A 12,794-nucleotide genomic window follows, 5' to 3' on the forward strand; every position below is an offset into this window, starting at 1 on the left:
GCTGCGCTGGGTGGGCGAGGAGCAGGGAGGGGCGGGAGCCGGAGCTGCCCCGCCGCCGGCCCCGGCTCGGCTCGGCTCTGCTCGGCTCGGCCCGGCCCGCCCCCTGCTCGCCCCGCCCCGCTGCGCGGCAGGCCCCGCCCCCAACCAAGGATCGCCCCGCCCGCTGCTCGGCCGGCCCCGCCCCCGGCCATGACTAGCCCCGCCCCCTGCGCGGCAGGCCCCGCCCCCAGCCTGGGATCGCCCCGCCCCCTGCTCGGCCGGCCCCGCAGCTCGGCTGCACCGCGCGCTCAGACCTCCCGGCTCGACTGGCGGCGCGGGCGGCGGTGAGTGCAGCGCGGGCGCGGGCGGGCGCGGGCGGGGGCGCGGGCGGGGGCCGGGCTCGGCGGCGTGAGCCCTGGCCCCGGGCTCGGGAGCAGCCGCCGCCGGGAGACCCGGGGCATCGCGCGGGCCCCGGGGGTCGGGGCGGGCTGGAGGGCGCAGGGGTCCGGCCGAGCTGTTCCGCGCGGGGCCCGCCGGCGCCGGCTTCCCCGACCGCGGGACGGGCTGGGTTCCCGCCCTGCGCCCCCGAGTGGGCCGGTCGCCCGCGCTGGGATCGTCCCGGAGAGTTCCCGGACGCCGGCCTCAGACCTTCGGCTTCTAAGGGCCGCCCCCGCCATCCTGAGCCGGTGCCTTTGCGGGCGCGCGGGCGCCTCGGGAGCCCCCGGGGGGAGCGGACCGAGCGCGAAGGCAGCCGTGGCGCCGGCCAGCCCGCCTCCCCGCGGGTCAGGGGGCCCCGGGTGAGTGCAGGGGTGGCCCAGGCCCGCCCGCTGCCGGGGTCGGCTGGGTGCTGGCGGCACGGGCTGGGGGCTGGGGAACCCGTGGCAGAGGTGGGCGTCACCCCTCCCCCGCCAGGCCTGGCAGGTGAGCTGCTCCCCTCTGCTCTGCAGGTCAGACCTGGGCAGTGGGGTTGGTGTTGTGTCCGCACCTCCTGGTCAAGGTCAGGAGATGGGGAAATGGGCATATTCTGGAAAGGGCGGTACATTCCAGGCATCAGGCCAGTTGGACCTTCACTGGTTTTCTGGTCACTTTTGTGCTTCTGATTCATGGGGCGGATGTCATTACTTTTTGGACTGACATTTGGTGTTCAGGGAAACCTGGGTTCTGGAAGCCACCGGCCTCCCCTTCCTAACCCGTCAGGTTAGACTCTCCCACCCGGCTTCCCAAGAGGGGTAAATCCCTCCGGTTGGCCTCGTAGCCTGGTAGCCTGGTGCTGGTTGAGGGGCTGCCTGGAACGCGGGTTAGCCCTGCAGTTCCCCTGGGGCCCTTGTAAGGAAAGACATGGCTTGTGTTGGTATATGCTTGACTACCTCGCTTACCTTCCTACCCCCACCCCCAGCCTTTTCAGGGTACTTCTTTTAAAATAGGACGAACCGGGCTGCCATTGTAAAGGGAGGCATGAGCTGGTATCTGGGACTCCACCACCGTGTTTGGTTTTATCATAGTTGGATCAGAATCCAGAGAGCAGGTGACTGGTTCTACCTGGCATGGAAACACCCTATGCCGCACTTGGCTTAACTCTAAGCCGGCCTTTGTCTGGGATCTGAATGTGCACCAGCCTCTCTAAGAAATACCTAGTATGGAGGAGGCCCATCTTCCCTCTTTCCTGTTACTTCAAGGCATCAAGAATAGGTGCTTTCATTCGTGTTTGGAAAAGTATCCCTGTCGTGTTATTGTGGATTAAGTGACTTGGGTGATTGATCTGAGACAGAGGATCAATTTCTTAGATCTCTAAAATACTAGATAATTTGGTGAGTGGACCTCCCTCTGCTCCTTCGGTCCCTTTTATGGGCTGGCTGTGGGGGAACAAAGTGCTACCCTTGCCCGTTAAAAGACACAGGAGAAATGGCTCCTGGCCCTGAGGGGTCTACACTGTGGGTCGAAAATGGAGACACATGCAGGTGAGAAATTCAGTGCTTTCTAATGCCTGGAAGGATCTTGAGGGGAGTGGGAAGGAGGGAGGTGTGAGCAAGGAGCCAGGATAGTCACAGTGGGTTTAGTAACAAAGCTGAGGCCTGTGCTTCTGTGGCAGAAGGGGCAGGTGGATATGGGGAGCAGCATTCCAGAGGCACAGAAGGGTCTCGGCAAAGCTTCAGAGGAGGCACAGACAAGATGAGGGTTGGACCATAAAAGGGGAACCACTGGAGGGAGGAGCCAGAAGGCATTTCCAACCCAACCTAAGTTAATTTTCAGAGAGATCAGCAGTACATACTCTTGCTGTTAACCACCCCTACAGAATGGAGGCATGTATGATACCACTCTAAGAAGGGGCTAGTGCCCATCTGGAACTTAAAATTCTCTCACCAAAGACGAATTTTTTTTTTTAAAGATGAAATTTTTTAAAAAAGATTTTATTTATTTATTCATGAGAGGCACAGAGAGAGAGAGAGAGAGAGAGGCAGAGAGAGAAGCAGGCTCCTCAACGCAGGGATTCTGATGTGGGACTTGATCCCAGGACCCCCAGGATAATGCCCTGGGCCGAAGGCAGGCGCTCAACCACTGAGCCACCCAGGCATCCCACACCAAAGATGAATTAACCCAGAGCTACAGTGATGGTGAAAGAAAGAAGGCTCATAAGAGGAAGTCCTAGAGCCTTGGCACCACGTACAACCTGTCTTGTATTTCTTTATGCTTTTACTGCAATGACAGTAGCCCAGTGGGAGAGGTGGTCCATCTCATCAGGTAGACAGACCTCCTTAACTCTGCCTGTCGCTAGTACAGACATGTTGATGATGTCTTCGGTGCCCACTTGGCCTGCCCTGGTCTGTTCTGAACTTGTTTTCTTAACCTTAAAATTGTTATTTGTGCTCAGAGTGGTGCTTTCCTAGGTCCCTGCAATTTCTTCTTACTATTTTAACCCCTATTGGTATTTTGGGCCGCTTTGGCAACACTTCCTTGGCTAATATAGTTGTCCCTCGGGTGCACATGACTTCAGTAGAACTGTGTGTAGTTTCACAGGCTTTAGTTAAGACACCAACAGAAGAGCGGCTGGCTGGCTCAGTCGATAACAGCGTGCAACTCGGGACCTCAGGGTTGTGAGTTCGAGTCCCGTGTTGGGGAGGGGGACAGATTACTTAAAAATAAATCTTAAAAAAAAAAAAAGAAGAAAGGAATCATTGAGAGTTTGAGGTAGGAAGTTCAGTCGCTGAGATCCTAAAAACTTGAAGCACTCCCTCCTTTATCACTTTCTTCCTTATGGGTGTTAAGTTGAGAGAGAGAAGGATAGAGAAGGTCAGTTACTTAGGTCATGGAACTTTAGAATTGACAGTGTTCCTGGGATAAATTTAAGAGCTTGGCATTGACTTGCCTTAGCCCTGAGCCCAGGGGGGTTATTTGTAGGCGATGCATTGATATTTTTGAAAGTTATATATAAAAAAAATAACACTATCACAGAAAGCGTGGAAGATAAAGAAGAAGATTGGGCATAATCTCAGCCTGTGAACCAAAGAGTTAGCATCAGTTTTCCTTGTTCGGCGGCTTGGCCTTTTATCGTGGTGCCTGTTTATTTCTGAAGCTGTAATCAGGGCACATACAATTTTGCATCCCGACGCAGTCCTGCTGATGTTCCCATTGTGTCGCTTCATCAAAACTCATCATTCCTGTGGAAACTTGCGGATGTGGTTTCACCAGGAATCCAGAGGGAAGTCGCCCTCTCTGATTCCGGGGAGCAGCCCACCTCCCCAGTAGAAGGATTTTCCATCCCGCAAATCACTGTAATTGGTACTTGCACCATATTCGAACCTGGCTTTCGGATGGTGGTAACTTTATCTTTGATTTGTGGGGCATGTCAGCCCGTGTAAACAGACACAATTCAGAGAACATGGCATTTGAAAATAATTTCTCTGAGATTTCCGATGAGCTTCTGTGCTTTTACTGAGGTAGCTTGGACTTGCATTTGATGGAGGTCAAATAGCCTAAGCCCTGTAGTACAATTTTCTCACTTCCTTTCCCGAAGAAGGCTGGAGATCCCATTTTCCTTGTTTGTCTAAATTCTTCCTCATACTAATTTAGAGTTTAGAAAGCACCATTCATTCGCCTGGGACATTTTTCAGAACCGTGGGCAGGTTAAATTCCATTACAACTAAAACAGCGTCACAGTATCTTTGTATTTTCAAGATTGCTAGCTAGTGGCCCTTAGTTTAAGAATTTTGAGCAATATTCGATTTAATACGTGTACAAGCCAGATAGTTCCTTAGAGTTTTTATAATCAGGTTTCACTTCTGTTCACATTATTGGGTATAAACGGAACGGTCTTCTTAGGCATCCTGACAATTTGCAGGAGCGCCCTTTGCCCCTGCCCCCCTACATTTTTTTTTTTTTTTCCTGAAGGAATCCCTCTTCCCCTGGGGTGATTTCAGTGATGCAAATATTCCGAATATTGGGAACTGGTCTCTGGGTTCCTTTTCTGGGGCTGGAGGGTGGGGGCAGGGAGTAGAAGTGGAGAATCTTCCTTTTCTCTCCTTGAAAGAACTGATTTTAAGAAGGAGGATTAAGTTGGTGGTGAAAAAGCTGCTTTATCTTCTCTGAAGGCCTTGCCCTTTTCTGTGTTGATCTGATGTATTTTTAGAACAGTTTATCACCCACATGTGTTTAAAACCACTTTGGGAGAGTTTTGAAATCAATGTTTTAAGGGAGATTTGTGGCCAGGCATCCTTGTGCATCCAGTTGGGAGGGATTTTGGAGATTCCTTAAACCTCAAGGCCTGTACAGTCACTTACATTTGGGGATATCTCCTTCCTTCCTTCCTTCCTTCCTTCCTTCCTTCCTTCCTTCCTTCCTTCCTTCCTTCCTTCCTTCCTTCTCTCCACTTAGAAATAATTAGAAACTTTGGTTCACTTCATCTTTTGCATTTAACCAAAATACACTTAAAAAAAATAACTTCTTAAAAAATAAAAAAAACCTTTAAAATTTTTTTGTTTTTTAAAATTGAACTTGAATGTCTTTGGGTGAGGCCTGCCTGCTCTGGTTCACCTTCTAGTTTAGTTTTAAGTTTGTGGGAAAGTTGCAGTTAGCACAGGGAGTTCCCAGGACCCCTGGCCTGGTGTCCCTGTTGTTAAAAATGTCTCACGTCATCCCCACAGTACCGTCAAACCAAGGAACTGACACTGATGCCTCACCATTAACAAAACTCCAGACTCTGTTTTGGAGTTCACCAGTTTTCCCCCGACATTCTTTTTCTGTACCAAGGTCCCATCCCGGGTACCACATGGCATTTTAACCCCCTTTTCCAGCATCCTCTGCTCTCACAAATGTCTCCGTCTTGTTTTCATGACTTCTTGAGGAGGACTAGTCAGAGATTTTGTAGACTGTCCCTCAGATTGGGTTTGTCTTGGAGTTCTTCTCCTGGTTGCATTGGCGTTATGGATTTGGGTGAAGAATTGGCATGGGGAAATGCCTTTCTCCTGACATCTGGGGGGTATCTGATATCCACAAGACATTGCTAATAATGTGAACCTTCCTCACTAGGTTGAGGTGGTGGTTGCCAGGTTTGCCCATTGCCAAGTTCCTATCTTTGTCTTTTTGTAGATTGTCCCTTAAAAGCAAGATACTAAATCCAGCCCACACTCAGGAGAGAGGAATGGAGAGAGGGAGGGGTATTGACACACACCATTTGGAATTCTTCTGTAAGGACGGTTGTCTTCTATATTTAATAAATACACACTTGTAAAGAGCTTGCATGATAGATCTCGCCATCGTATATGGGGTGTAGATGCTGTGTATGTGCATAAAATCTCTGTTCTACGAGGATGTCGTGTGGGCATCACTCTCCCAAAGCCCTCTGGGAACCCGGGAGAAGTGTAGAACCCAGTCCTTTCCCTGGAGGGGTGTAATGTGGTCCAGTTAGGGAGACAGGAAACAATTAGGACGCATGAGGACGGCATATGTTGTGGAGGGCTGGATTGTGTAGGTGAGGCCAGGCATACGGGGGCAGTCTTTAAGGGAATTCAGTAGGTAACGTTTACCACCCTGTTCTCACCTGAAGGCTTGCTAAAGGCGAGGTGGATGTTTCCCATAATTTTCAAAGACATGACAGTTATAATTCCAGCAGTCAACTGGAATATAGCCAGAATGGAGGAAATAAGCAAATATGAGACTCCCGAGTAACACAGATATTTATCATCAAGACAGACGCCCAAGTCTGTTTACCTTACTCATAGGAGACACCCAAGGAAAACTCGTAACTCTTACTTTACATAGAGTTCTTACACTGTGGGTGCGGGTTTTCCATGCTCAGAGGCTTTGACACAGCAAAGGCAGGGGTGGGTGGGAGCTGCCAGCAGCCGCAGGCTGGACCTTCTGCAGTCTGGGACAGCACAGAACCACCAGATACGACCCAGGCATCGTCATCTTCTTATTCTTTGTAGACTTTAAGGAAGCAGAGAGAAATATGGGATCGATATTAGAAAAAAGTTCAGGTGCTTTTTGGGGAGGGATGCTGAAGAAAGCCATCAGTCAGAATGAAGCAGTGTCAGAAGTCACGAGGCTGGAGTTTTCGTTGTGTTCAGCCGTGAGTGGGGAGAGGGACCCCCTTGGCTTTGGGCTCTTGGGCCTTTGATGTGTGTTTATACTGATGACAGTTGCTGCGTGGCTTCTGCTGTGGCTGGTTTCTCCTGGTATTCTAGGTTTTGAGGCTTATTTTTAGAATCTAACCCTCCTTCTTGGCAGGAGTTGGATACTTCTAGGGGGTTTTCATGTTGTTCTTGGGATGCTGGTTAATTAAACAGAACCCTTGTTTGGGGACCCCCTGTGAACGGTCCAGCCTGAGCCAGATTCTTGGCCATGGGAAGGCTCCCGTGATCCGACCCCACCCTTCTGGCCAACTGCTATGTTCCCCATAGGACACAGGTGTGCCTGCTTCTGTGCGTCCAGCCACGCTGTTCCCCACGCCCCGACCTGCCTTTGCCTGTGTCCCCTAGACCCTCCACTTGGCTCAGAATCTGGACTCAGTTTCCCCTTTGGATCTGTTCCCATATCTCCCCCACGTTAGTTAACTTTGCCTCCCCAGAGGGATTCCTTAAGGCTGGCAAGGGAGGGTCTGTGTCTCCCTAGTCTCATATGAACCATCAGCCTTCAGAACCCCCTGCATAAAAAAATGGGTCCTAGCACAAAATTCAAAGAGAAAGAACTTTATGTTGGTAAATAGGACATTGTTGTCACAAATTTGGGGATGATACAGTGAGAATAGTAGTTTACATATCTCCTCACCAAATAGAAGTAATCAGAAGCTTTAATCACTCTGCAAACACTCAGGGAGGAGCTAAAGGCCAGGTGCTGGGCAGTGACGTGAGATGGTTCACGGGACAAAGGGCTGTGATGACATCATTTCACCCACAGGTGGGAGTACACGGGAGGCAGATATGGGTTAATTTTTATTTTATTTAATTATAAATATGTTATGATTAATAAATACTGAGTCCTGTAAACTTAATAAGCTATAATGAATAAACCTATTATATTGAATTTTTTCTTAATTTAATTTTTTGATTATGTAATATTGCTGTGGCTCAGTGTACAAACAGAAGACCAGGGGTCCCTGGGTGGCTCAGCGGTTTAGTGCCTGCCTTTGGCCTAGGGCGTGATCCTGGAGTCCTGGGGTCGAGTCCCACATCGGGCTTCCTGCATGGAGCCTGCTTCTCCCTCTGCCTGTGTCTCTGCCTCTCTGTCTCTCATAAATAAATAAAATATTAAAAAACAAAAACAAAAACAAAAAAACAAACAGAAGACCAGGGAAGTGTAGGTGAAGAACGTCCTTCCTCCTGCATCTCCCAGTCCAGCCCTGTCCCCGCTCACAGGAAGCCACCGTTAATCAGTTTCTTATATATCCTTTTGAGACATTTTCTATCTATCCTATAAGGAGATATGTATATCCTCCTTCCTTACACCCAAATGATGGCCTGCTGTGAACACTCTGGGGCTTTGTTCATGCAGTGATATGTCTAGAGAGATACATTTCCACACATAAAACTCTTGCTTGTTCTGTTTTGGTGGTTGTGTTCTATTCCCTGGACATAGACGGGCCATCACCGATCTGCCCGGTCCCCTGCAGATGGATAGTTAGGTGGTTTCTGGCCACGCTGCAGTGAATACCCCTGTGTGCTCGTCATTTGTCACTTCACCCATGCATTGGGTATCTTGGCTACAGATGCCTAGAGGAAGAACTGCTGGCTCGAAGGTCTCCTGCATGTTACCTTTTGGTAGATCCTTCCATTGTAGATTTACAAGAAAGTTGTCAAGTTAGTACAGAAGTCACATACTTACCCCATCCGGTTCCCACCCCCCCAAACATCTCACATCAGGGTTATTTGTCACAACTAAGAAACTGGCGTTGGTATACCTGCCTCTTAACCAACTTCAGACTATTCGAACTCAGAGGAAAACCTTTTTTCCTACAGGATTCTTTTCCAGGATCTAATCCAGGATCCTACATTGTATTTCGTTGTTCTGTCTCATTCCCCTCTGGTCTGTGACCGTTTCTGAGACTTTCCTTATTTTCCGTGACCTTGGCAGTTTTGGGGAGTACTCTCCTGGTTTTGGGCTTGTCTGTTGTTTTCTCATGATGAGCCTGAGGTCAAGGGGTTGGGGGAGGAAGACCACAGAGCTGACACATACTTTTGCCCCTGATCGTATCAGCAAGTGTGTGATGTCCATGTGATTTCTCACTGATAGCAATCTTGACGGCCTGTCTCCGCACCGTTTTAACTGCATCTCCTCGAGTGAGATAGCATCTTTTTGCATGTGATGACAACTCCAGTGGAGTTGTCCTGGATGGGCCAGGGTCAACCTGATTGGTGTGCAGTTGAGGAGTGGGTGCACACTCTTGTGTCCCTGGGGACCTTTTGGGGGAGAACTGATGGAGAAGGAGACAGAGGTGCAAGCCTGGGCCAAGTGAGGAAGGCCCTCCAGCCTGGGGAGAAGAGGACAAGAAATAGGAAGTGGGTTTAGTGTTGTCGTGGCTGAGGGAGGAATGAGGCTGGGGGGTAGTGGTGGAGGGTGATCCCGAGGATGGGGAAGAAAAGCAGGAAGCCAGAGGGGCTGAGCACCCGGGCTGAGGGAGAGGAGCCAGAAATGTTTTTACATTTTGGAAGACCTGAGCCATCAAAGAGCTCTTAGGAGAGGAGCCAGCTGAGAGCAGGGTTGGCAGGTGGAGGGGGCTGTTGGAGCAGGGTCCCCGGAGAGATGGCAGGCATGCCAGGGTGGCCACACTCACACGGTTAAGTGGAGTTTGAGTCAGAGAAGCGCTTGCTTGTGAATTGAGGGCAGGTGGACAGATGCCTGGGGCTTAGGATGGGAGGTTGAGGGAGTCAGGTCTGCAGGGGGGCAGAGGTGTGGGAGGGAGGGGAGCCCCCTCGAGAATCCACAGGTGGGGAATCTGGGCGACCCAGTGGTGAGGTGGGTGTGTTCATTCCCTACGGCTGCTGGGACAGATTACCACACGCTCAGTGGCCACAGTAACACACATCCATTAGCTCACCGTTCTGGAGGTCAGCAATCCAAAATGGGTGTCACGGGGTTAAAATCAAGGTGTAGCTGGCGTTCCTTCTGGAGGCTCCCGGGGATCATCCATCACCTTGCCTTTCCCTAGCTTCCAGAAGCATCTGCGTTTTTTGGCTCATGGCCCCTTGCTCCACTTTCAAAGCCAGCAGGGGAGCACCTCCTCTCCTCTCAGGTCCTCCTGCCTCCCTCCTAAGAGGAGCCTCGTGGTTACGTTGGGCCCACCAGGTACTCCCCAGGTACTCGGGGACAGCCTCCTCCTCCTCTCTTAACAAGCACAGCTGCAAAGTCCCTCTTAAGGGATTCACACATTCTGAGGGATTAGGATGTGGACGCCTTTAGGGGGCACTATTCTGGGTGGGGGGGTTAGGCAAACATGGAAAGCCATGGAGGTAGTGGCCCCAGAACAGGAGCGCGTGGTGCAGTGGGGTCTGCGCTTGGATCTTGGCAGTGGGAACCTCTGTGCCACCGCGGCCAAGCGGTCCCCTCCCCGGTCCCTGTCTGCTTCCCCGAGTCACGAGCACTAACGCTTCTGTAGTCCTCCTCGTGCCCGGGGTTCTGAGCACACCCACTTGTGCCTCTCTGAGGTATGAGGACTGTTAGCCCATTTTCCAGATGGGCAAACCAAGGCATGGAGAAACTGAGTGACTGCCCCACTTCACGCCGCCCAGAAGTGGCGGAGTTGTGGCATTCGAACCACAGGAGCTTATTAGTTCCAGAGTTTCTTGCTCTCCAACGTTTGACCGGCCTTTAAATTGCATCATTTTAAAAGAAATGCATTCCAGGGGCGCCTGGGTGGCTCAGTGGTTGAGCATCAGCCTCTGACTCAGGGTGTGATCCCAGGGTCCTGGGATCGAGTCCCGCATCGGGCTCCCCGCAGGGCACCTGCTTCTCCCTCTGCCTGTGTCTCTGCTTCTCTGTGTGTGTCATGAATAAAAAAAAAATCTTAAAAAAAAAAAAAAGGAAATGAATTCCATCATATCGATTTTCTTTTGAGCTGTTTGGTCTCCTTTCCGTGCCTTGCCTAGTGACCCACCCACTCCTGCAAATGACTGGGGAGTGCATGCAGGTGTTTCTGGAAACCCCACGCGTGACTGTATCCAGGGCACCAGGCTTCCCTGTCCCATCCCTGAGCTCGGTGCTGGCCATGGCCTCCGAGGCCTGGACTCTGCAGGGAAGCCCGTGATGCGCCATTGCCCAATGACACTTCTTAGTATCGGGCCTCACGTCCTTCTTTGCTTTTGGGGCTGCCTGGTGGTCATCTCATCAGAAAGGGATGGGAGGGGTGCCCGGGTGGCCCAGTGGGTTGAGCATCTACCTTCGGCTCAGGTCATGATCCCGGGGTCCTGGGATCGAGCTCCCTGCTCAGCGGGGAGCCTGCTTCTCCCTCTCTCTGCCCCTCCCCTCCCTTGTGCTCTCTCTCCCTCTCTCCCAAATAAATAAATAAAATCTCAAAAAGGGATAGGAGTAGGGAGGGAAAATGACCTAAGACTCTGTGAGTCCCTCATCTGCCAAGAGTATCCGGGTTATAAACATGCCCTGGGGAAAGAGATGCCAGCACAGGTGTGACCTCTGTCCCCCGCTTTCCTGTCCACATGCAGCAGCAGAGGTTGCTGACATTTATGACATCTTGGGGCACAGGATATTTAGGGCCTCTGAGTTTTCTTGACACTGTGGACAAAAGACAGATTGTCATTTCTGGAGAAAGGATGACGCACCATCCATTTAGACCCAGTGGCTCTAGAGCCACACCAAAGAGCAGGTAACGAACATGCAGGGACAGGTGTTTGTGAGTTTGGGGTGATGGCAGTGAGGAGCCTGCCCATGAATCTGGATTTGGAATGGATGATACTGTCGCAGGATGAACCCCTCCCCACCCTCCTCGGTAACCCCGAGCAGAACCAGGAGCAGATATCGGCACAAACCAGGGCACTGCTGCAGAGCGCGGATGCCAGCAGCGTCATAAACTTGCATCAAGGAGTAGAAAGGAGCCCATCTTGAGGTTCAGAGATTGTGGGGTTTTCTTTCTTTTTTGGAGTAGGGAGGGAGTTGACGGGAGGGAGGGAGTGATGGCGTGGATTGAGGGAGGGAGGAGGGAGGCGGCGGGAGGGGTGGATGGAGTGGAGTGGTAGGGAGGATTTCTTAGTTTTTGTATGCTGTAGTTCTCTTTCTTTCATTCCTGTTGTCTTCCTTCCTTCCTTCCTTCCTTCCTTCCTTTCTTCTTTCTTTCTTTCTCTTTCTGATTCTATCTTGTTCATGTTTGCACACCTCCACACTTCCCTTTCCACCCACATCTTGATTCGATCTCCCGCCTTGACATCCTGGGGTGCCCTGTTGAGAAACACCACTCTCCTCAGGAATCCTGGGGGAAATGAAGGATTTCAGACCCAATTAAGTGACTCCACTTCTGGAGCGTATTTGGTGACACTTTGGCCAAATACTCGTGTTACCTTGAGCTGAACCAGGAGACCATCTGTTACTGAGGCTTGTCATTGTATAAACATCTTCCTGCAAAACGGTTCTTGGCTTCTAAGCGGAGGTGTTAGGATAAGAGCCTCTCATTTACATTTGCTTCCAAGTCTTGATGCCATCCAAGATGGGTCTTGTTTTCTCCTCACATCTGTTGAAGCGTCAGGGTGAGCAGCTTGTCTTGAGTTGTCTAGAACTTTCCCAGGGTGAGCACCAAAATCCCATATCCAAGGAAACCCCTCCATCCCCGTGGGTCACTCAATAAAAGCACCTGTGATGTTTTGAGCCTAGTTCTAGGTGCTAGGGATGCAGATTCTAAGAAATTTCAATCCTTGTCCTCATAGGACCCACAGACTGATCGGGAAGCCAGACAAGCCAAACACAGTGCTCTGTGACAAAGTGCTAGTCACGGCTAACACATACTCAGTGCTTCCGTGCCGCTCGTTGCTCTGGGTGCTTTTTTATTTATTCATGAGAGACACACAGAGACAGGCAGAGACACAGGCAGAGGGAGAAGCAGGCTCCCTGCGGGGTGCCCGATGCGGGACTTGATCCCAGGACCCCGGGATCACGACCTGAGCCAAAGGCAGGTGCTCACTCACTGAGCCACCCAGGTGTTCCATTCTGGGTGCTTTTATAAGTGGATTCATTTAATCCTCCCATGAGCCTTAAGACACTACCAGTGTTCCCATTTTATGAATGGGATAACTGAGGCACCAAAGTCATGCCGTGAGGCATGCCATCTGACCAGACGCAGTCTGGCACCCTTGATCTCTACATGGTGGAGAGAGGTTCAA

At 51.1% G+C, this 12,794-nt stretch overlaps 1 protein-coding gene across 1 annotated transcript in view; it reads left to right on the forward strand.

The window, feature by feature from the left end:
- Positions 1-220: 220 nt before the first annotated feature.
- Positions 221-12,794, forward strand: part of LITAF (lipopolysaccharide induced TNF factor) — a 28,583-nt gene continuing 16,009 nt past the window's right edge. Inside the window, exon 1 of the mRNA XM_038540357.1 lies at positions 221-323. The gene's annotated coding sequence lies outside the window, so the exon portion shown is untranslated. The remainder of the gene's footprint in view (positions 324-12,794) is intronic.

The sequence above is a fragment of the Canis lupus genome, chromosome 6, assembly GCF_011100685.1.
Source record: "Canis lupus familiaris isolate Mischka breed German Shepherd chromosome 6, alternate assembly UU_Cfam_GSD_1.0, whole genome shotgun sequence".
NCBI lineage: Eukaryota > Metazoa > Chordata > Mammalia > Carnivora > Canidae > Canis > Canis lupus.